At 33.4% G+C, this 21,745-nt stretch overlaps 1 protein-coding gene across 1 annotated transcript in view; it reads left to right on the top strand.

The window, feature by feature from the left end:
• The window catches only part of LOC143230255 (uncharacterized), a 41,658-nt gene that overhangs the window by 18,115 nt on the left and 1,798 nt on the right, over positions 1-21,745 (top strand). The gene's annotated exons all lie outside the window — the stretch shown is intronic.

Below are 21,745 nucleotides of genomic sequence, written 5' to 3'. Positions count from 1 at the left end.
CTGCTATTTACCGTTCTGTGTTTTGACATATCACTGTTTGTGTCTAGTGTATGTTAACTGCTATTTACCGTTCTTTGTTTTGACATATCACTGTTTGTGTCTAGTGTATGTTAACTGCTATTTACCGTTCTGTGTTTTGATATATCACTGTTTGTGTCTAGTGTATGTTAACCACAATTTACCGTTCTGTGTTCTGATATATCACTGTTTGTGTCTAGTATATGTTAACTGCTATTTACCGTTCTGTGTTCTGATATATCACTGTTTGTGTCTAGTTTATGTTAACTGCTATTTTGCGTTCTGTGTTCTGATATATCACTGTTTGTGTCTAGTATATGTTAACTGCTATTTACCGTTCTGTGTTCTGATATATCACTGTTTGTGTCTAGTGTATGTTAACTGCTATTTACCGTTCTGTGTTTTGACATATCACTGTTTGTGTCTAGTGTATGTTAACTGCTATTTACCGTTCTGTGTTCTGATATATCACTGTTTGTGTCTAGTATATGTTAACTCGTATTTACCGTTCTGTGTTCTGACATATCACTGTTTTGTGTCTAGTGTATGTTAACTGCTATTTACCGTTCTGTGTTCTGATATATCACTGTTTGTGTCTAGTTTATGTTAACTGCTATTTACCGTTCTGTGTTCTGATATATCATGTTTGTGTCTAGTATATGTTAACTGCTATTTACCGTTCTGTGTTCTGATATATCACTGTTTGTGTCTTGTGTATGTTAACTGCTATTTACCGTTCTGTGTTTTGACATATCACTGTTTGTGTCTAGTGTATGTTAACTGCTATTTACCGTTCTGTGTTTTGACATATCACTCTTTGTGTCTAGTGTATGTTAACTGCTATTTACCGTTCTGTGTTTTGATATATCACTGTTTGTGTCTAGTGTATGTTAACTGCTATTTACTATTCTGTGTTCTGATATATCACTGTTTGTGTCTAGTATATGTTAACTGCTATTTACCGTTCTGTGTTCTGATATATCACTGTTTGTGTCTAGTGTATGTTAACTGCTATTTACCGTTCTGTGTTCTGATATATCACTGTTTGTGTCTAGTTTATGTTAACTGCTATTTACCGTTCTGTGTTCTGACATATCACTGTTTGTGTCTAGTTTATGTTAACTCCTATTTACCGTTCTGTGTTCTGACATATCACTGTTTGTGTCTAGTGTATGTTAACCACTATTTACCGTTCTGTGTTCTGATATATCACTGTTTGTGTCTAGTATATGTTAACTGCTATTTACCGTTCTGTGTTTTGATATATCACTGTTTGTGTCTAGTGTATGTTAACTGCTATTTACCGTTCTGTGTTTTGACATATCACTGTTTGTGTCTAGTGTATGTTAACTGCTATTTACCGTTCTGTGTTCTGATATATCACTGTTTGTGTCTAGTTTATGTTAACTGCTATTTTGCGTTCTGTGTTCTGATATATCACTGTTTGTGTCTAGTATATGTTAACTGCTATTTACCGTTCTGTGTTCTGATATATCACTGTTTGTGTCTAGTGTATGTTAACTGCTATTTACCGTTCTGTGTTCTGATATATCACTGTTTGTGTCTAGTTTATGTTAACTGCTATTTTGCGTTCTGTGTTCTGATATATCACTGTTTGTGTCTAGTATATGTTAACTGCTATTTACCGTTCTGTGTTCTGACATATCACTGTTTGTGTCTAGTGTATGTTAACTGCTATTTACCGTTCTGTGTTCTGATATATCACTGTTTGTGTCTAGTATATGTTAACTCGTATTTACCGTTCTGTGTTCTGACATATCACTGTTTGTGTCTAGTGTATGTTAACTGCTATTTACCGTTCTGTGTTCTGATATATCACTGTTTGTGTCTAGTTTATGTTAACTGCTATTTACCGTTCTGTGTTCTGATATATCATGTTTGTGTCTAGTATATGTTAACTGCTATTTACCGTTCTGTGTTCTGATATATCACTGTTTGTGTCTTGTGTATGTTAACTGCTATTTACCGTTCTGTGTTTTGACATATCACTGTTTGTGTCTAGTGTATGTTAACTGCTATTTACCGTTCTGTGTTTTGACATATCACTGTTTGTGTCTAGTGTATGTTAACTGCTATTTACCGTTCTGTGTTTTGATATATCACTGTTTGTGTCTAGTGTATGTTAACTGCTATTTACTGTTCTGTGTTCTGATATATCACTGTTTGTGTCTAGTATATGTTAACTGCTATTTACCGTTCTGTGTTCTGATATATCACTGTTTGTGTCTAGTGTATGTTAACTGCTATTTACCGTTCTGTGTTCTGATATATCACTGTTTGTGTCTAGTTTATGTTAACTGCTATTTACCGTTCTGTGTTCTGACATATCACTGTTTGTGTCTAGTTTATGTTAACTGCTATTTACCGTTCTGTGTTCTGACATATCACTGTTTGTGTCTAGTGTATGTTAACCACTATTTACCGTTCTGTGTTCTGATATATCACTGTTTGTGTCTAGTATATGTTAACTGCTATTTACCGTTCTGTGTTTTGATATATCACTGTTTGTGTCTAGTGTATGTTAACTGCTATTTACCGTTCTGTGTTTTGACATATCACTGTTTGTGTCTAGTGTATGTTAACTGCTATTTACCGTTCTGTGTTCTGATATATCACTGTTTGTGTCTAGTTTATGTTAACTGCTATTTACCGTTCTGTGTTCTGATATATCACTGTTTGTGTCTAGTATATGTTAACTGCTATTTACCGTTCTGTGTTCTGATATATCACTGTTTGTGTCTAGTGTATGTTAACTGCTATTTACCGTTCTGTGTTCTGATATATCACTGTTTGTGTCTAGTTTATGTTAACTGCTATTTACCGTTCTGTGTTCTGATATATCACTGTTTGTGTCTAGTTTATGTTAACTGCTATTTACCGTTCTGTGTTCTGATATATCACTGTTTGTGTTTAGTGTATGTTAACTGCTATTTACCGTTCTGTGTTCTGATATATCACTGTTTGTGTCTAGTGTATGTTAACTCGTATTTACTATTGAGTGTTTTGTGACATCACTCTTTCATTTTACTGTATTTCAACGTGTATTTATTGTTCTGTGTTTTTATATATCACTGTTAGTGTCTAGTTTATGTTAACCACTATTTACTATTGAGTGTTTTGTGACATCACACTTTCATTCTACTGTATTTCAACGTGTATTTACTGTTCTGTGTTTTTATATATCACTCTTAGTGTCTAGTTTATGTTAACTCGTATTTACTATTGAGTGTTTTGTGACATCACCCTTTCATTCTACTGTATTTCAAAGTGTATTTATTGTTCTCTGTTTTTATATATCACTGTTAGTGTCTAGTTTATGTTAACTTCTATTCACTATTGAGTGTTTTGTGACATCACCCTTTCATTCTACTGTATTTCAACGTGTATTTATTGTTCTGTGTTTTTATATATCACTGTTAGTGTCTAGTTTATGTTAACTCGTATTTACTATTGAGTGTTTTGTGACATCACCCTCACATTCTACTGTATTTAAACGTGTATTTACTGTTCTGTGTTTTGATATATCACTGTTTGTGTCTAGTTTATGTTAACTCGTATTTACTATTGAGTGTTTTGTGACATCACCCTTTCATTCTACTGTATTTCAACGTGTATTTATTGTTCTGTGTTTTGATATATCACTGTTAGTGTCTAGTTTATGTTAACTCGTATTTACTATTGAGTGTTTTGTGACATCACCCCTCACATTCTACTGTATTTAAACGTGTATTTACTGTTCTGTGTTTTGATATATCACTGTTTGTGTCTAGTTTATGTTAACTCGTATTTACTATTGAGTGTTTTGTGACATCACCCTTTCATTCTACTGTATTTAAACGTGTATTTACTGTTCTGTGTTTTGATATATCACTGTTTGTGTCTAGTTCATGTTAACTCGTATTTACTATTGAGTGTTTTGTGACATCACCCTTTCATTCTACTGTATTTCAACGTGTATTTATTGTTCTGTGTTTTTATATATCACTCTTAGTGTCTAGTTTATGTTAACTCGTATTTACTGTTGAGTGTTTTGTGACATCACCCTCACATTCTACTGTATTTAAACGTGTATTTACTGTTCTGTGTTTTTTATATATCACTGTTAGTGTCTAGTTTATGTTAACTTCTATTTACTATTGAGTGTTTTGTGACATCACCCTTTCATTCTACTGTATTTCAACGTGTATTTATTGTTCTGTGTTTTTATATATCACTGTTAGTGTCTAGTTTATGTTAACCACTATTTACTATTGAGTGTTTTGTGACATCACCCTTTCATTCTACTGTATTTCAACGTGTATTTACTGTTCTGTGTTTTTATATATCACTCTTAGTGTCTAGTTTATGTTAACTCGTATTTACTATTGAGTGTTTTGTGACATCACCCTTTCATTCTACTGTATTTCAAAGTGTATTTATTGTTCTCTGTTTTTATATATCACTGTTAGTGTCTAGTTTATGTTAACTTCTATTGACTATTGAGTGTTTTGTGACATCACCCTTTCATTCTACTGTATTTCAACGTGTATTTATTGTTCTGTGTTTTTATATATATCACTGTTAGTGTCTAGTTTATGTTAAGTCGTATTTACTATTGAGTGTTTTGTGACATCACCCTCACATTCTACTGTATTTAAACGTGTATTTACTGTTCTGTGTTTTGATATATCACTGTTTGTGTCTAGTTTATGTTAACTCGTATTTACTATTGAGTGTTTTGTGACATCACCCTTTCATTCTACTGTATTTAAACGTGTATTTACTGTTCTGTGTTTTGATATATCACTGTTTGTGTCTAGTTCATGTTAACTCGTATTTACTATTGAGTGTTTTGTGACATCACCCTTTCATTCTACTGTATTTCAACGTGTATTTATTGTTCTGTGTTTTTATATATCACTCTTAGTGTCTAGTTTATGTTAACTCGTATTTACTGTTGAGTGTTTTGTGACATCACTCTTTCATTCTACTGTATTTCAACGTGTATTTATTGTTCTCTGTTTTTTATATATCACTGTTAGTGTCTAGTTTATGTTAACTTCTATTCACTATTGAGTGTTTTGTGACATCACCCTTTCATTCTACTGTATTTCAACGTGTATTTATTGTTCTGTGTTTTTTATATATCACTGTTAGTGTCTAGTTTATGTTAACTCGTATTTACTATTGAGTGTTTTGTGACATCACTCTTTCATTCTACTGTATTTCAACGTGTATTTATTGTTCTCTGTTTTTTATATATCACTGTTAGTGTCTAGTTTATGTTAACTTCTATTCACTATTGAGTGTTTTGTGACATCACCCTTTCATTCTACTGTATTTCAACGTGTATTTATTGTTCTCTGTTTTTATATATCACTGTTAGTGTCTAGTTTATGTTAACTTCTATTCACTATTGAGTGTTTTGTGACATCACCCTTTCATTCTACTGTATTTCAACGTGTATTTATTGTTCTGTGTTTTTATATATCACTGTTAGTGTCTAGTTTATGTTAACTTCTATTCACTATTGAGTGTTTTGTGACATCACCCTTTCATTCTACTGTATTTCAACGTGTATTTATTGTTCTGTGTTTTGATATATCACTGTTTGTGTCTAGTTTATGTTAACTCGTATTTACTATTGAGTGTTTTGTGACATCACCCTCACATTCTACTGTATTTAAACGTGTATTTACTGTTCTGTGTTTTTATATATCACAGTTAGTGTCTAGTTTATGTTAACTCGTATTTACTATTGAGTGTTTTGTGACATCACCCTTTCATTCTACTGTATTTCAACGTGTATTTATTGTTCTCTGTTTTTATATATCACTGTTAGTGTCTAGTTTATGTTAACTCGTAGTTACTATTGAGGGTTTTGTGACATCACCCTCACATTCTACTGTATTTAAACGTGTATTTACTGTTCTGTGTTTTTATATATCACTCTTAGTGTCTAGTTTATGTTAACTTCTATTCACTATTGAGTGTTTTGTGACATCACCCTTTCATTCTACTGTATTTCAACATTTATTTATTGTTCTGTGTTTTTATATATCACTGTTAGTGTCTAGTTTATGTTAACTTCTATTTACTATTGAGTGTTTTGTGACATCACCCTTTCATTCTACTGTATTTCAACGTGTATTTATTGTTCTGTGTTTTTATATATCACTGTTAGTGTCTAGTTTATGTTAACTTCTATTTACTATTGAGTGTTTTGTGACATCACCCTTTCATTCTACTGTATTTCAACGTGTATTTATTGTTCTGTGTTTTTATATATCACTGTTAGTGTCTAGTTTATGTTAACTCGTATTTACTATTGAGTGTTTTGTGACATCACCCTCACATTCTACTGTATTTAAACGTGTATTTACTGTTCTGTGTTTTGATATATCACTGTTTGTGTCTAGTTTATGTTAACTCGTATTTACTATTGAGTGTTTTGTGACATCACCCTTTCATTCTACTGTATTTCAACGTGTATTTATTGTTCTGTGTTTTGATATATCACTGTTAGTGTCTAGTTTATGTTAACTCGTATTTACTATTGAGTGTTTTGTGACATCACCCTCACATTCTACTGTATTTAAACGTGTATTTACTGTTCTGTGTTTTGATATATCACTGTTTGTGTCTAGTTTATGTTAACTCGTATTTACTATTGAGTGTTTTGTGACATCACCCTTTCATTCTACTGTATTTAAACGTGTATTTACTGTTCTGTGTTTTGATATATCACTGTTTGTGTCTAGTTCATGTTAACTCGTATTTACTATTGAGTGTTTTGTGACATCACCCTTTCATTCTACTGTATTTCAACGTGTATTTATTGTTCTGTGTTTTTATATATCACTCTTAGTGTCTAGTTTATGTTAACTCGTATTTACTGTTGAGTGTTTTGTGACATCACCCTCACATTCTACTGTATTTAAACGTGTATTTACTGTTCTGTGTTTTTATATATCACTGTTAGTGTCTAGTTTATGTTAACTTCTATTTACTATTGAGTGTTTTGTGACATCACCCTTTCATTCTACTGTATTTCAACGTGTATTTATTGTTCTGTGTTTTTATATATCACTGTTAGTGTCTAGTTTATGTTAACCACTATTTACTATTGAGTGTTTTGTGACATCACCCTTTCATTCTACTGTATTTCAACGTGTATTTACTGTTCTGTGTTTTTATATATCACTCTTAGTGTCTAGTTTATGTTAACTCGTATTTACTATTGAGTGTTTTGTGACATCACCCTTTCATTCTACTGTATTTCAAAGTGTATTTATTGTTCTCTGTTTTTATATATCACTGTTAGTGTCTAGTTTATGTTAACTTCTATTGACTATTGAGTGTTTTGTGACATCACCCTTTCATTCTACTGTATTTCAACGTGTATTTATTGTTCTGTGTTTTTATATATCACTGTTAGTGTCTAGTTTATGTTAAGTCGTATTTACTATTGAGTGTTTTGTGACATCACCCTCACATTCTACTGTATTTAAACGTGTATTTACTGTTCTGTGTTTTGATATATCACTGTTTGTGTCTAGTTTATGTTAACTCGTATTTACTATTGAGTGTTTTGTGACATCACCCTTTCATTCTACTGTATTTAAACGTGTATTTACTGTTCTGTGTTTTGATATATCACTGTTTGTGTCTAGTTCATGTTAACTCGTATTTACTATTGAGTGTTTTGTGACATCACCCTTTCATTCTACTGTATTTCAACGTGTATTTATTGTTCTGTGTTTTTATATATCACTCTTAGTGTCTAGTTTATGTTAACTCGTATTTACTGTTGAGTGTTTTGTGACATCACTCTTTCATTCTACTGTATTTCAACGTGTATTTATTGTTCTCTGTTTTTATATATCACTGTTAGTGTCTAGTTTATGTTAACTTCTATTCACTATTGAGTGTTTTGTGACATCACCCTTTCATTCTACTGTATTTCAACGTGTATTTATTGTTCTGTGTTTTTATATATCACTGTTAGTGTCTAGTTTATGTTAACTCGTATTTACTATTGAGTGTTTTGTGACATCACTCTTTCATTCTACTGTATTTCAACGTGTATTTATTGTTCTCTGTTTTTATATATCACTGTTAGTGTCTAGTTTATGTTAACTTCTATTCACTATTGAGTGTTTTGTGACATCACCCTTTCATTCTACTGTATTTCAACGTGTATTTATTGTTCTCTGTTTTTTATATATCACTGTTAGTGTCTAGTTTATGTTAACTTCTATTCACTATTGAGTGTTTTGTGACATCACCCTTTCATTCTACTGTATTTCAACGTGTATTTATTGTTCTGTGTTTTTATATATCACTGTTAGTGTCTAGTTTATGTTAACTTCTATTCACTATTGAGTGTTTTGTGACATCACCCTTTCATTCTACTGTATTTCAACGTGTATTTATTGTTCTGTGTTTTGATATATCACTGTTTGTGTCTAGTTTATGTTAACTCGTATTTACTATTGAGTGTTTTGTGACATCACCCTCACATTCTACTGTATTTAAACGTGTATTTACTGTTCTGTGTTTTTATATATCACAGTTAGTGTCTAGTTTATGTTAACTCGTATTTACTATTGAGTGTTTTGTGACATCACCCTTTCATTCTACTGTATTTCAACGTGTATTTATTGTTCTCTGTTTTTATATATCACTGTTAGTGTCTAGTTTATGTTAACTCGTAGTTACTATTGAGGGTTTTGTGACATCACCCTCACATTCTACTGTATTTAAACGTGTATTTACTGTTCTGTGTTTTTTATATATCACTCTTAGTGTCTAGTTTATGTTAACTTCTATTCACTATTGAGTGTTTTGTGACATCACCTTTCATTCTACTGTATTTCAACATTTATTTATTGTTCTGTGTTTTATATATCACTGTTAGTGTCTAGTTTATGTTAACTTCTATTTACTATTGAGTGTTTTGTGACATCACCCTTTCATTCTACTGTATTTCAACGTGTATTTATTGTTCTGTGTTTTTATATATCACTGTTAGTGTCTAGTTTATGTTAACTTCTATTTACTATTGAGTGTTTTGTGACATCACCCTCACATTCTACTGTATTTCAACGTGTATTTATTGTTCTCTGTTTTTATATATCACTGTTAGTGTCTAGTTTATGTTAACTCGTATTTACTATTGAGTGTTTTGTGACATCACCCTCACATTCTACTGTATTTCAACGTGTATTTATTGTTCTCTGTTTTTATATATCACTGTTAGTGTCTAGTTTATGTTAACTTCTATTTACTATTGAGTGTTTTGTGACATCACCCTTTCATTCTACTGTATTTCAACGTGTATTTATTGTTCTGTGTTTTTATATATCACTGTTAGTGTCTAGTTTATGTTAACTCGTATTTACTATTGAGTGTTTTGTGACATCACCCTTTCATTTTACTGTATTTCAACGTGTATTTATTGTTCTGTGTTTTTATATATCACTGTTTGTGGTCCCCCAGTGGCTCAGCGGTATGTTTGCGGACTTACAACGCTAAAATCCAAGTTTCGAGACCCGTGGTGGGCAGAGCAGAGATAGCCTATTGTGTAGCTTTGTGCTTAATTCAAAAACAACAACGCCATCACTGTTTGTGTCTGCTATATGTCAACCGCAAATTACTGTTCTCTGTTTTAGTATATCAATGTTTGTGTTTGGTATATGTCAACTGCTATTTGCTGTTTTGTGTTTTTATATATCAGTACTTCTGTCTAGTATATATCAACCTATTTACTCTTCTGTGTTTTTCACTGTTTCTGTCCAATATATGTCAACTACTCTTTTCGGTTATGTGTTGCAATTTATCACCGTTTGTGTCTATTATATAGTAACTTCTATTTGCCGTTTTTAGCTTTGATATATCACTGTTTGTATCTATTACATGTCAACCCGATATTTACCGTTATGTATTTTCTTGTAATACTGTTTGTCTCTGTGTTTTGATATATCACCGTTTTTGTCTAGTATACGTCAACATTTATTTACAGTTCTCTGTTTTGATATATCACTATTTGTATTTAGTGTATGTCAACTGTTATTTACCGTTGTATGTCTTTGTATATTACCCTTTGTGTCTACTATATATCAACTACTATTTACTGTTCTGTATGTTGATATATCACTATTTGTATTTAGTGTATGTCAACTGTTATTTACCGTTGTATGTCTTTGTATATTACCCTTTGTGTCTACTATATATCAACTACTATTTACTGTTCTGTATTTTGATATATCACTATTTGTATTTAGTGTATGTCAACTGTTATTTACCGTTGTATGTCTTTGTATATTACCCTTTGTGTCTACTATATATCAACTAGTATTTACTGTTCTGTATTTTGATATATCACTATTTGTGTGTAACATATGTCAACTGTTATTTACAGCTGGGTATTTCGAAATATTATTATTTGTGTCCAATGTATATCAAGTGCTATTTACCGTTATGTGTTTTTATATATCACTTGTGTGTCTAGTGTATGCCAATCGCTATTTACTTTTGGGTATTTTGATATATCACTGTTTCTGTGTAGTATATGTCAACCGTTCTTTTCAGTGATGTCGAGAAAACCCACTTGTAGAGAAATTTATATGCAAAAACGGCTCGTTTGGGTTGAGAAAATATTTTACATAGAAGAGCGAACAACGTTTCGACCTTCTTCGGTCATCGTCAGGTTGTTCGCTCTTCTATGTAAAATATTTTCTCAACCCAAACGAGCCATTTTTGCATATATATTTTAACCGTTCTTTTGGTTATGTGTTACGATTTATCACCGTTTATGACTGTTGTATAGTAACTTCTATTTACCGTTCTGTCTTTTGATATATCACCGTATGTGTTTAGTATATGTCAACCTCTATTTACTGTTCTATGTTATGTTTGTATATATCTCAGAACGACTAGTATGGGTATTAACACTTTTACTAATTAAACAGAGAACAACGTTTCTACCTTTTTAGACAATTTTCAGGTTAACAAAGAGAGAGCTTGCACGTGACCGTTGCCAAGCGCATGTGTTAAGGACAAGAATGTAAACGTGTATGGGATTATAGGTGGCGTTGCAGTTGGATGTTAGGTTGTTAATTAGTATAGTTTGTTTATTTTTGAATTTCGCACAAAGCTACTCGAGGGCTATCTGTGCTAGCCGTCCCTAATTTAGCAGTGTAAGACTAGAGGGAAGGCACCTAGTCATCACCATCCACCGCCGACTCTTGGGCTACTCTTTTACCAACGAATAGTAGGATTGATCGTACATTATAACGCCCCACGGCTGAAAGGGCGAGCATGTTTGGCGCGACGGGATGCGAACCCGCGACCCTCAGATTACGAGTCGCACGCCTTAAGACGCTTGGCCATGCCGGGCCATTTAATTAGTATAGGTATAAAAGTGTTCCTTTATACTGATTTAATTTTGGTTTCAGTTGTTGTATAAGCAGAGCTTCATTGATTTTACCTTTGTTTATGTTTGTTTCTTTATTTAGTATCTGGGAGTTTTTTATGGTTATGTTGTGTTTATTTGACTTGCAGTGTTCGAAAAACGTGTGAAGGTGACTTTTGTGTTCTTTGAATCTGGTTTCCATTTTTCTGATTGTTTCTCTAATATAAAAGTTGTAGCAGTTATCACATTGTATTTTATAAATTATGTTAGTGTTGTGTTTGTCAGTGTAGTTTTACATAGTATAGACTTTAATTTTGTACATGGTTTTTGAATAAATTTGGTTTTTACTGGAATGTTGTGTTTTAAGTTTTTCCAAATATTGGTTATTTTTTCACTGATGTCTGAAACATATGGTATGCAGCAGTGTAAGGTTTTGTAGTTTATTGTATCTTGGGATTTATTGTTGTTTGTTTGTCGTTGTCTAGGTGTGTGTGTATAGTTTTTCCAACAGTTTTTTGAGGAAACTTATTGATGTTGTTGAAGTATTGTTTTATTTTGTCTAATTCATCGTTAATTTTATCTGGTGAGCATAGTTTTATAGCTGTGTTTATTTGGTTTCTTAGTATGTTGAGTTTTTCTTTTGTTTCATGTGCTGAGTCCCAAGGAATGTATAATCCAGTATGGGTGATTTTTCTGTGGATTTCTGTTTTGAATTGTATATCAGTTCTTGTGATCTTGAGTTTAATAAATGCTATTTGATTAGTTTTTCCTGTTCACAGGTGAACTTAATGTTGGGGTGTATAGAGTTAACATGGTTGAAATAACTGTGTGTTCTGTAGATGTGAATGTGTATCATCAACATATCTGTACCAGTACAGTGGTGGGTGTAAGGTTGAATTGATCGCTTCTGATTCAATCTGTGTCAGAAAAATGTTGGCTAGAACTGGTGACATGGGATTCCTCATATTTATGCCATTTATTTGAAAGTAGTTTTGGTTATTGAACATAAAGTTAGTTTTGGTGGTAGTGAATTCTATAAGAGTTACTAATTGGTTGCTGGGGATGTGTATCAATGGGTTGAGGTCTTGGATATAAAGTTCTAAAGCTATCCTGCAGATTTCAGTTGTTGGGACTTCAGTGCAGAGGGAGATTACGTCAAAATTGGCCATTAAAGCTTTATGATTTAGTTGATTAAAAGTATATTTAAAATTGAAAGAGTCTCTGGAAAACGAGCCAGCTTATGTTACATATTTAGAAAATGTCCAAGTTGTATATTTACCAAGGTTGTACTTAAACATACCCTTCCTTCTACAACATTAACGTAATGTTAACATACCCTTCTTTCTACATCACCAGCTTATGTTACATATTTAGAAAATGTCCAAGTTGTATATTTACCAAGGTTGTACTTAAACATACCCTTCCTTCTACAACATTAACGTAATGTTAACATACCCTTCTTTCTACATCACCAGCTTATGTTACATATTTAGAAAATGTCCATGTTGTATATTTACCAAGGTTGTACTTAAACATACCCTTCCTTCTACAACATTAACGTAATGTTAACATACCCTTCTTTCTACATCACCAGCTTATGTTACATATTTAGAAAATGTCCAAGTTGTATATTTACCAAGGTTGTAATTAAACATACCCTTCCTTCTACAACATTAACGTAATGTTAACATACCCTTCTTTCTACATCACCAGCTTATGTTACATATTTAGAAAATGTCCAAGTTGTATATTTACCAAGGTTGTACTTAAACATACCCTTCCTTCTACAACATTAACGTAATGTTAACATACCCTTCTTTCTACATCACCAGCTTATGTTACATATTTAGAAAATGTCCAAGTTGTATATTTACCAAGGTTGTACTTAAACATACCCCTTCCTTCTACAACATTAACGTAATGTTAACATACCCTTCTTTCTACATCACCAGCTTATGTTACATATTTAGAAAATGTCCAAGTTGTATATTTACCAAGGTTGTACTTAAACATACCCTTCCTTCTACAACATTAACGTAATGTTAACATACCCTTCTTTCTACATCACCAGCTTATGTTACATATTTAGAAAATGTCCAAGTTGTATATTTACCAAGGTTGTACTTAAACATACCCTTCCTTCTACAACATTAACGTAATGTTAACATACCCTTCTTTCTACATCACCAGCTTATGTTACATATTTAGAAAATGTCCAAGTTGTATATTTACCAAGGTTGTACTTAAACATACCCTTCCTTCTACAACATTAACGTAATGTTAACATACCCTTCTTTCTACATCACCAGCTTATGTTACATATTTAGAAAATGTCCAAGTTGTATATTTACCAAGGTTGTATTTAAACATACCCTTCCTTCTACAACATTAACGTAATGTTAACATACCCTTCTTTCTACATCACCAGCTTATGTTACATATTTAGAAAATGTCCATGTTGTATATTTACCAAGGTTGTAATTTAAACATACCCTTCCTTCTACAACATTAACGTAATGTTAACATACCCTTCTTTCTACATCACCAGCTTATGTTACATATTTAGAAAATGTCCAAGTTGTATATTTACCAAGGTTGTACTTAAACATACCCTTCCTTCTACAACATTAACGTAATGTTAACATACCCTTCTTTCTACATCACCAGCTTATGTTACATATTTAGAAAATGTCCAAGTTGTATATTTACCAAGGTTGTACTTAAACATACCCTTCCTTCTACAACATTAACGTAATGTTAACATACCCTTCTTTCTACATCACCAGCTTATGTTACATATTTAGAAAATGTCCATGTTGTATATTTACCAAGGTTGTACTTAAACATACCCTTCCTTCTACAACATTAACGTAATGTTAACATACCCTTCTTTCTACATCACCAGCTTATGTTACATATTTAGAAAATGTCCAAGTTGTATATTTACTAGGGTTGTACTTAAATAATTCGTAGGTTGACATTATGGGTAGAAGTGGACAATCGGGTTTGTGAGTGCTGTATAGTTGTGGTGTGCGTGAATCGGTCTTTCGTAGGTAAGAATCTCTTTTTTTTCTTCTCAGACTGGGTTGGTTTTTCATCTGTAGTGGTATTTTGTTTAACTGTTTTTTATGTGTTTTGTTAGATTAGTGTTTAATAGTTTACATTTGTTTGTATCTGATAAGATGTTCATTTTTAATGTATTCATTTGTGTTTATTATAACTTCATCTGCTTTCAGAATTTTGATGTTGTTGTCTTGTTTTAGGTCTTTTATAGAATTAACATCATTTCGTGTGAGGTTGGTTTTTAGTTTTCTGTGAAATTGCGATGATGGTTTTGCGTGAAAATTCTTTGAAAAGTTGTTTAAGATACTGTGCTCAGGTGTTTCGGGAAAACAGAAGTTTTCAGTTCTACCTGGAAAGTTAGGTTGTAGCTTGTTGATGGAATTGTTACCAAAGTTGTCTTCTTTCTTTGGTTGTTTTCCATTGTTTTGTTGAAGTTTTCAGTTCTACCTGGAAAGTTAGGTTGTAGGTTGTTGATGGAATTGTTACCAAAGTTGTCTTCTTTCTTTGGTTGTTTTCCATTGTTTTGTTGAAGTTTTCAGTTCTACCTGGAAAGTTAGGTTGTAGGTTGTTGATGGAATTGTTACCAAAGTTGTCTTCTTTCTTTGGTTGTTTTCCATTGTTTTGTTGAAGTTTTCAGTTCTACCTGGAAAGTTAGGTTGTAGGTTGTTGATGGAATTGTTACCAAAGTTGTCTTCTTTCTTTTGGTTGTTTTCCATTGTTTTGTTGAAGTTTGCAGTTTGTGTAGAGTGGATCACCAGTCTTCTAGTTAGGTTTTCCAGACAGGCTTTCATTTCGACTTTTTTTGTTAACCTGAAGATGACCTATGAAGGTCAAAACTTTATTCTCTGCTTTATCAGTAAAAGTGTTAATACCAATTCCAGCCGCCCTGAGATATATCTATACTTCAAGTGGTTTTCTGTCATCACGAAATATATGCCGTTCTATGTTAAGATACATCACCGCATAATGTCCTAGTAAATATTAACCGCTATTTACCGTTGTGTGTTGTGATACATCACCGTATATGTCTAGTATATATTAACCGCTATTTACCGTTGTGTGTTGTGATACTTCACCGCATACGTCTAGTAAATATTAACCGCTATTTACCGTTGTGTGTTGTGATACATCACCGCATACGTCTAGTAAATATTAACCGCTATTTACCGTTGTGTGTTGTGATACATCACCGTATATGTCTAGTAAATATTAACCGCTATTTACCGTTGTGTGTTGTGATACATTACCGTATATGTCTAATATATATTAACCGCTATTTACCGGTGTGTGTTGTGATACATCACCGTATATATTAGTATATATTAACCGCTATTTACCGTTGTGTGTTGTGATACATCACCGTATATGTCTAGTAAATATTAACCGCTATTTGCCGGTGTGTGTTATGATACATCACCGTATATGTCTAGTAAATATTAACCGCTATTTACCGTTGTGTGTTGTGATACATCACCGTATATGTCTAGTATATATTAACCGCTATTTACCGTGGTGTGTTGTGATACATCACCGTATATGTCTAGTATATATTAACCGCTATTTGCCGTTTTGTGTTATGATACATCACCGTATATATCTAGTATATATTAACCGCTATTTACCGTTGTGTGTTGTGATACATCACCGTATATGTCTAGTATATATTAACCGCTATTTACCGTGGTGTGTTGTGATACATCACCGTATATGTCTAGTATATATTAACCGCTATTTACCGTTGTGTGTTGTGATACATCACCGTATATGTCTAGTATATATTAACCGCTATTTACCGTTGTGTGTTGTGATACATCACCGTATACGTCTAGTATATATTAACCGCTATTTACCGTTGTGTGTTGTGATACATCACCGTATATGTCTAGTAAGTATTAACCGCTATTTACCGGTGTGTGTTATGATACATCACCGTATATATCTAGTATATATTAACCGCTATTTACCGTGGTGTGTTGTGATACATCACCGTATATGTCTAGTATACGTTAACTGTTATTTGCCGTTTTGTTATGATATATACCCATTTGTACCCATTATATTTGAATTGCTATATAATGTGTTTTTTATATATGTGTTTAAGAGTATGTGAACCAGTAGTTATTTTTGTGTAGTTTAATATATCATCGTTTGTCTGCAAGTGTGGTTTATAAGACAGTGAATGTCCTCAAGTACATTACTACCTTATTTATAATATCTGACTAGAGTACGTTGTGTAATAAAAATATTTATAAAACTCACGCATACTCGCTTCAACGGGAATAATCAGCTTTGTTTGTTCTAGTAACCAGCCGTTTTCTAGTACAACAGTTTGTAAACCACTCGCTTATGTGTTTTGTTCTGTATACACTCATAAAGCGACTTATTGAATCTGATTTTGTTATTATTGTAACACTGTTTTCGATTTCCTTGGTTTCTCTTAAGATGGATGAAAATGAAAAGTTGCCAAAGTCATTTTAGTTCATCATCATGATGGTACTACACGACCCGAAACGTTATCTTCTCCATTTTCTATTTTCCAGTTTGTGCACCAAGCACCAAGGGTGTAGACTATACCATTTTTCGGGTAATCTCTGACGCAGTACCGTCTCACTGGACCGGTAGACTATGGTTCATGTACTAGTTAGACACTCCTATCATCTAGAGACGACTCGTTTCTATCACACGTTCGTACGAACGGCTGAGAACAAAGTTGTTTTTTTTTCTGTGAAAAGTGAAAGTCAGAGCGGTCGTAGGCAAACCAGATTAAGGTATCATGAATAACACTTTTTGTAAGCGATGTTGATTTTCCAGATGTGTGGCAGTTCTTATAACTTATACGAGTTGAGTGAAACATCAGAGCACGTGATGATGGTTCCAGGTCCTTGGATATCATGAGTAAATTCAGAAGAATCGTTGAAAAAAACAGGCTATAGTTACTTTCCCATAGATATCATAAACAAAGCCCAAGAAGTCGTAGGTCAAGCAGGCTATGTCTCCGGGTCCTTAAATATCACGTGTGAAGCAGGTTATGGCTCCAAGTCTGTAAATATCATGAGTAAAGCAGGTTATGGCTCTAAGTCTGTAAATATCACGTGTGAAGCAGGTTATGGCTCCAAGTCTGTAAATATCACGTGTAAAGCAGGTTATGACTCCAAGTCTGTAAATATCATGAGTAAAGCAGGTTATGGCTACAAGTCTAGAAATATCACGTGTAAAGCATGCTATATCTCCAGGTCCGTAGATGTCATGATTAAAGCAGGCTATGTCTCCAGGTCCGTAGATGTCATGATTAAAGCAGACTATGTCTCCAGGTCCTTAGATACCATGAGTAAAGTCATAGAAGTCGTAAGCCGAGCAAGTTAAGGTTCCGGGTCGTTTGGTATCATGAATAGAATCACAGTTTAAAAGGAGTCGCACTTTTAGCTGTGTGTATGTAGGGAAAGTTATAACACAATTAGTATATCATACTGTTCCGATAAGGCTGGCCACGTGCCTTCAGGGGTGAGTTTTTTTAAATTGCTTTAGAAGATACTACTAAATAGGAGAAATCTCAGTCCCAAAGAAAATTAATGTGTGTCTTTAAACATGCCTTCTTGTTATAAATAATTATGACTTCATAATTTAGCGTTCTGTCTGTCGTCAGATAGAAGAATTCTGAAAAATATGGTTAAATCATGCTCATCTTTCATTCACTAGTCACGTGACAGTTTTATTTTATGGATATGATGGCCACACAGAATAGGATATCTTAAAATGTTTTAAGTTTTGTGTTCACTAAGAAAACCATTATTATAAATATTAACGTTCGTGTTGATACTTATGTCTTTTCTCTTGGGGCTAGAGGTTATTACTTCCCAGTTTGTGTTCTCATCCTGCATACAAAACACTTTTAAGAATAACTTTTCACTTTTCCCCTTTTCACTCGTCCTACGTAAAACAGACAAACAGAATTTGGGGCGCTGGCGAGATACGAACTCATCGTGTTTTTATGGTTTTTATTTTTTATGTCAGTCTACAATGCTCTGAAGTAAATACTCTCGTGTACAGACGCTATCTGCAGGCGTTTCGCTGGTTGGTTAGAGCGGTGACTGAAAAAAAAAACAACCTATTCTCTGGGTTCAGTTTTAGCACGTGGGGTATTAATCGCGAATGTAACATTGTTATTACAGGTACAATAATCTTTCAGTGTAGTTGTTCTGGAATCATTCACGGGCAGAGTGGGCAGACTTCTTCAGCGTGTAATTGTTGCTTTTTCCAACACTTAATCACTGTAATCACAGCAATACGCTGTAATGACAGCTGTTTACAGTCTTTGAAAGGACAAACGTTTAGGAGCCCTGATCAACAGGACGGGACACTGAAACGCCTAATTACGGTGTCTGAATGTTTCACTCTTCAGACTGGTCTGAGATTCTGGAAGGTGACAAACACTCTAGAAAACAACCAATGATCAGTAGTCAGAAACGTTTCGATATCAAAGATAGGCTGAACTAAACTTTTAACTTCAAAACCTAACAAATTATATCCAATTCTGAACTAACCACAGTTTGTAAAATCTTAAAGACTAGTTAGGATAGTTTTAAAACAATTATTGAAACTATGTTTTTTGACGCAATGTATTTCGGCTTGTGTTTACAGACCTGCGTTATTTGTCATTGTAATAGTCCTTCTGTTCTAAAACTAGTGTTGAAACTACGCTATTGACGTAATGTATTTCGACTTGTGTTTATAGACCTACGTTATTTGTCACTGTAATTACCTATCTGTTCTAAAACTAGTGCTGAAACTACGCTATTGACGTAATGTATTTCGACTTGTGTTTACAGATCTACGTTGTTTGTCACTTTAATAGTCCTGTTCTAAAACTAGTGTTGAAACTACTTTATTCACGTAATATATATGCAAAAACGGCTTGTTTGGGTTGAGAAAATATTTTACATAGAAGAGCGTAATGTGTATTGTCTTATATTTACAGACATGTGTTATTTATCACTGTAATATCCTTTCTGTTCTTAAACTAGTGTTGAAACTAGGATATTGGCGTAATGTATTTCGGCTTGTGTTTACAGACGCACCATTATTTGTCCGTGTGGCGATGTTAGGCTTAAGTTTCTCATTTAAATCATCCTATACTGTGTCAGCTAAATAAATATATTTTGTGCTCTTCGCAATATTGCAGACGTAAAAAATGTACAGTGTTACAGAGTCAGAATAATGACGTTAAATCGAAAGAAAACTGTTATAACAACAAATCTGTAAACCTCTGAAATTTGAATCTTTCACGTCATGTAATAGGAGAATGACGTCATAAATATAAGACTAGTTAGTGTTAACGGTTGATCTGATTAATGTATGCTAATACCGTTAACTGATATGTATAATAAAGTGAAACGTTTATAGTCTTACCTACTGTAAATCATGTTGCTTCACTACTTTTCAGTTAATTAACAGATCTGTTTATTAACAAACTAGAACGATGATTTCCCTGTGATTTACTAACTAGAGTAATCGAACCATGAATTATTGAGCTGAAAGACCACAAAACCAGGGGAGTGTAGTCTTATTGAATAAGACGACATGTAATGTGTATAACTTTGTAATAACTACAGATAATAATTATCAAAATGGGTTTAAAATTCGCAAACAGTTGAAAGCTGGACCGATCTTGTATTCAGAACAGAATCTTACAGGAGATTTACCTAATTAATTAAAATGAGTTTAAAAACTACCAAATTTGGTATTTTGTTATCTATACGTTGTGTAAACCGAATAAATCTCATTGTCCTTACAGTATTACTGCAGAGTGAAATGGGTGACGCTTGTTTTTTCGATTATCGTTTGAAGGTACATTTTTATTTTTTCTTATTATTATTTAATCGTATTCTAGTGTCGGTAGTTCAGGGATGACTGACGTTAAAAATGTGGGACATTGTTCACCCTCCAGGCAGACAGGTTTTGTTTGTGGGGCATGCGCATTACTGTGGACCATTCATGAGATGTATCGAGGAAGTATACTGTTTACTCACCGAAATAAAACAAAAAGCTTAGAAAACACAAAATACAGATGGTAACGTTGACATTACAATAAACACATAACTACAGGTTACAACGTTAAGTAGACAGTAATCACGTGTACAGAACTACAGGTTATAACGTTAAATAGGTAGTAACCACGTGTACAGAACTACAGGTTATAACGTTAAGTAGGTAGTAATCACATGTACACGAACTACAGGTTATAACGTTAAATAGGTAGTAACCACGTGTACAGAATTACAGGTTATAACGTTAAGTAAACAGTAATCACGTGTACACGAACTACAGGTTATAACGTTAAGTAAACAGTAATCACGTGTACAGAACTACAGGTTATAACGTTAAGCAAACAGTAATCACGTGTACAGAACTACAGGTTATAACGTTAAATAGGTAGTAACCACGTGTACAGAACTACAGGTTATAACGTTAAGTAGACAGTAATCACGTGTACACGAACTACAGGTTATAACGTTAAGTTGACAGTAACCACGTGTACAGAACTACAGGTTATAACGTTAAGTAAACAGTAATCACGTGTACACGAACTACAGGTTATAACGTTAAATAGGCAGTAATCACGTGTACATTGTTTTTTTATTTGTTTGTTTGTTTGTTTTTGAATTTCGCACAAAGCTACTCGAGGGCTATCTGTGCTAGCCGTCCCTAATTTAGCAGTGTAAGACTAGAAGAAAGGCAGCTAGTCATCACCACCCACCGCCAACTCTTGGGTTACTCTTTTACCAACGAATAGTGGGATTGACCGTCACATAATAACGCCCCCGCGGCTGAAAGGGCGTGCATATTTAGCGCGACGGGGATGCGAACCTGCGACCCTCAGATTACGAGTCGCACGCCTTAACACTCTTGGCCATGCCGGGCCATCACGTGTACACGAACTGTAGGTTATAACGTTAAGTAGATAGTAATCACGTGTACACGAACTACAGGTTATAACGTTAAGTAAACAGTAATCACATGTACATTGTTTTTGTCGGTGGTGTATGTTTATATTTTACACATTATTAATGTTTATAGACATCCCAGTGATCAAACCATCCATTCGACAGAAAGTAGTACATTTTTAAACCTTTAGAGATGCCGTTATATAAACCCACTCGTGGTCAACATAGAGCGTTATATATGAACAAGAGCTGTTATAACACAATATTCAGTGTTTATAGCTTTACAGTGTTAGGTGAGTAGTGTTAA

This window comes from Tachypleus tridentatus, chromosome 10 (genome assembly GCF_004210375.1).
Source record: "Tachypleus tridentatus isolate NWPU-2018 chromosome 10, ASM421037v1, whole genome shotgun sequence".
Lineage (NCBI taxonomy): Eukaryota > Metazoa > Arthropoda > Merostomata > Xiphosura > Limulidae > Tachypleus > Tachypleus tridentatus.
The sequence above is the reverse complement of the archived record's forward strand: the minus strand, read 5'-3'. Positions and strand labels throughout refer to the sequence as shown.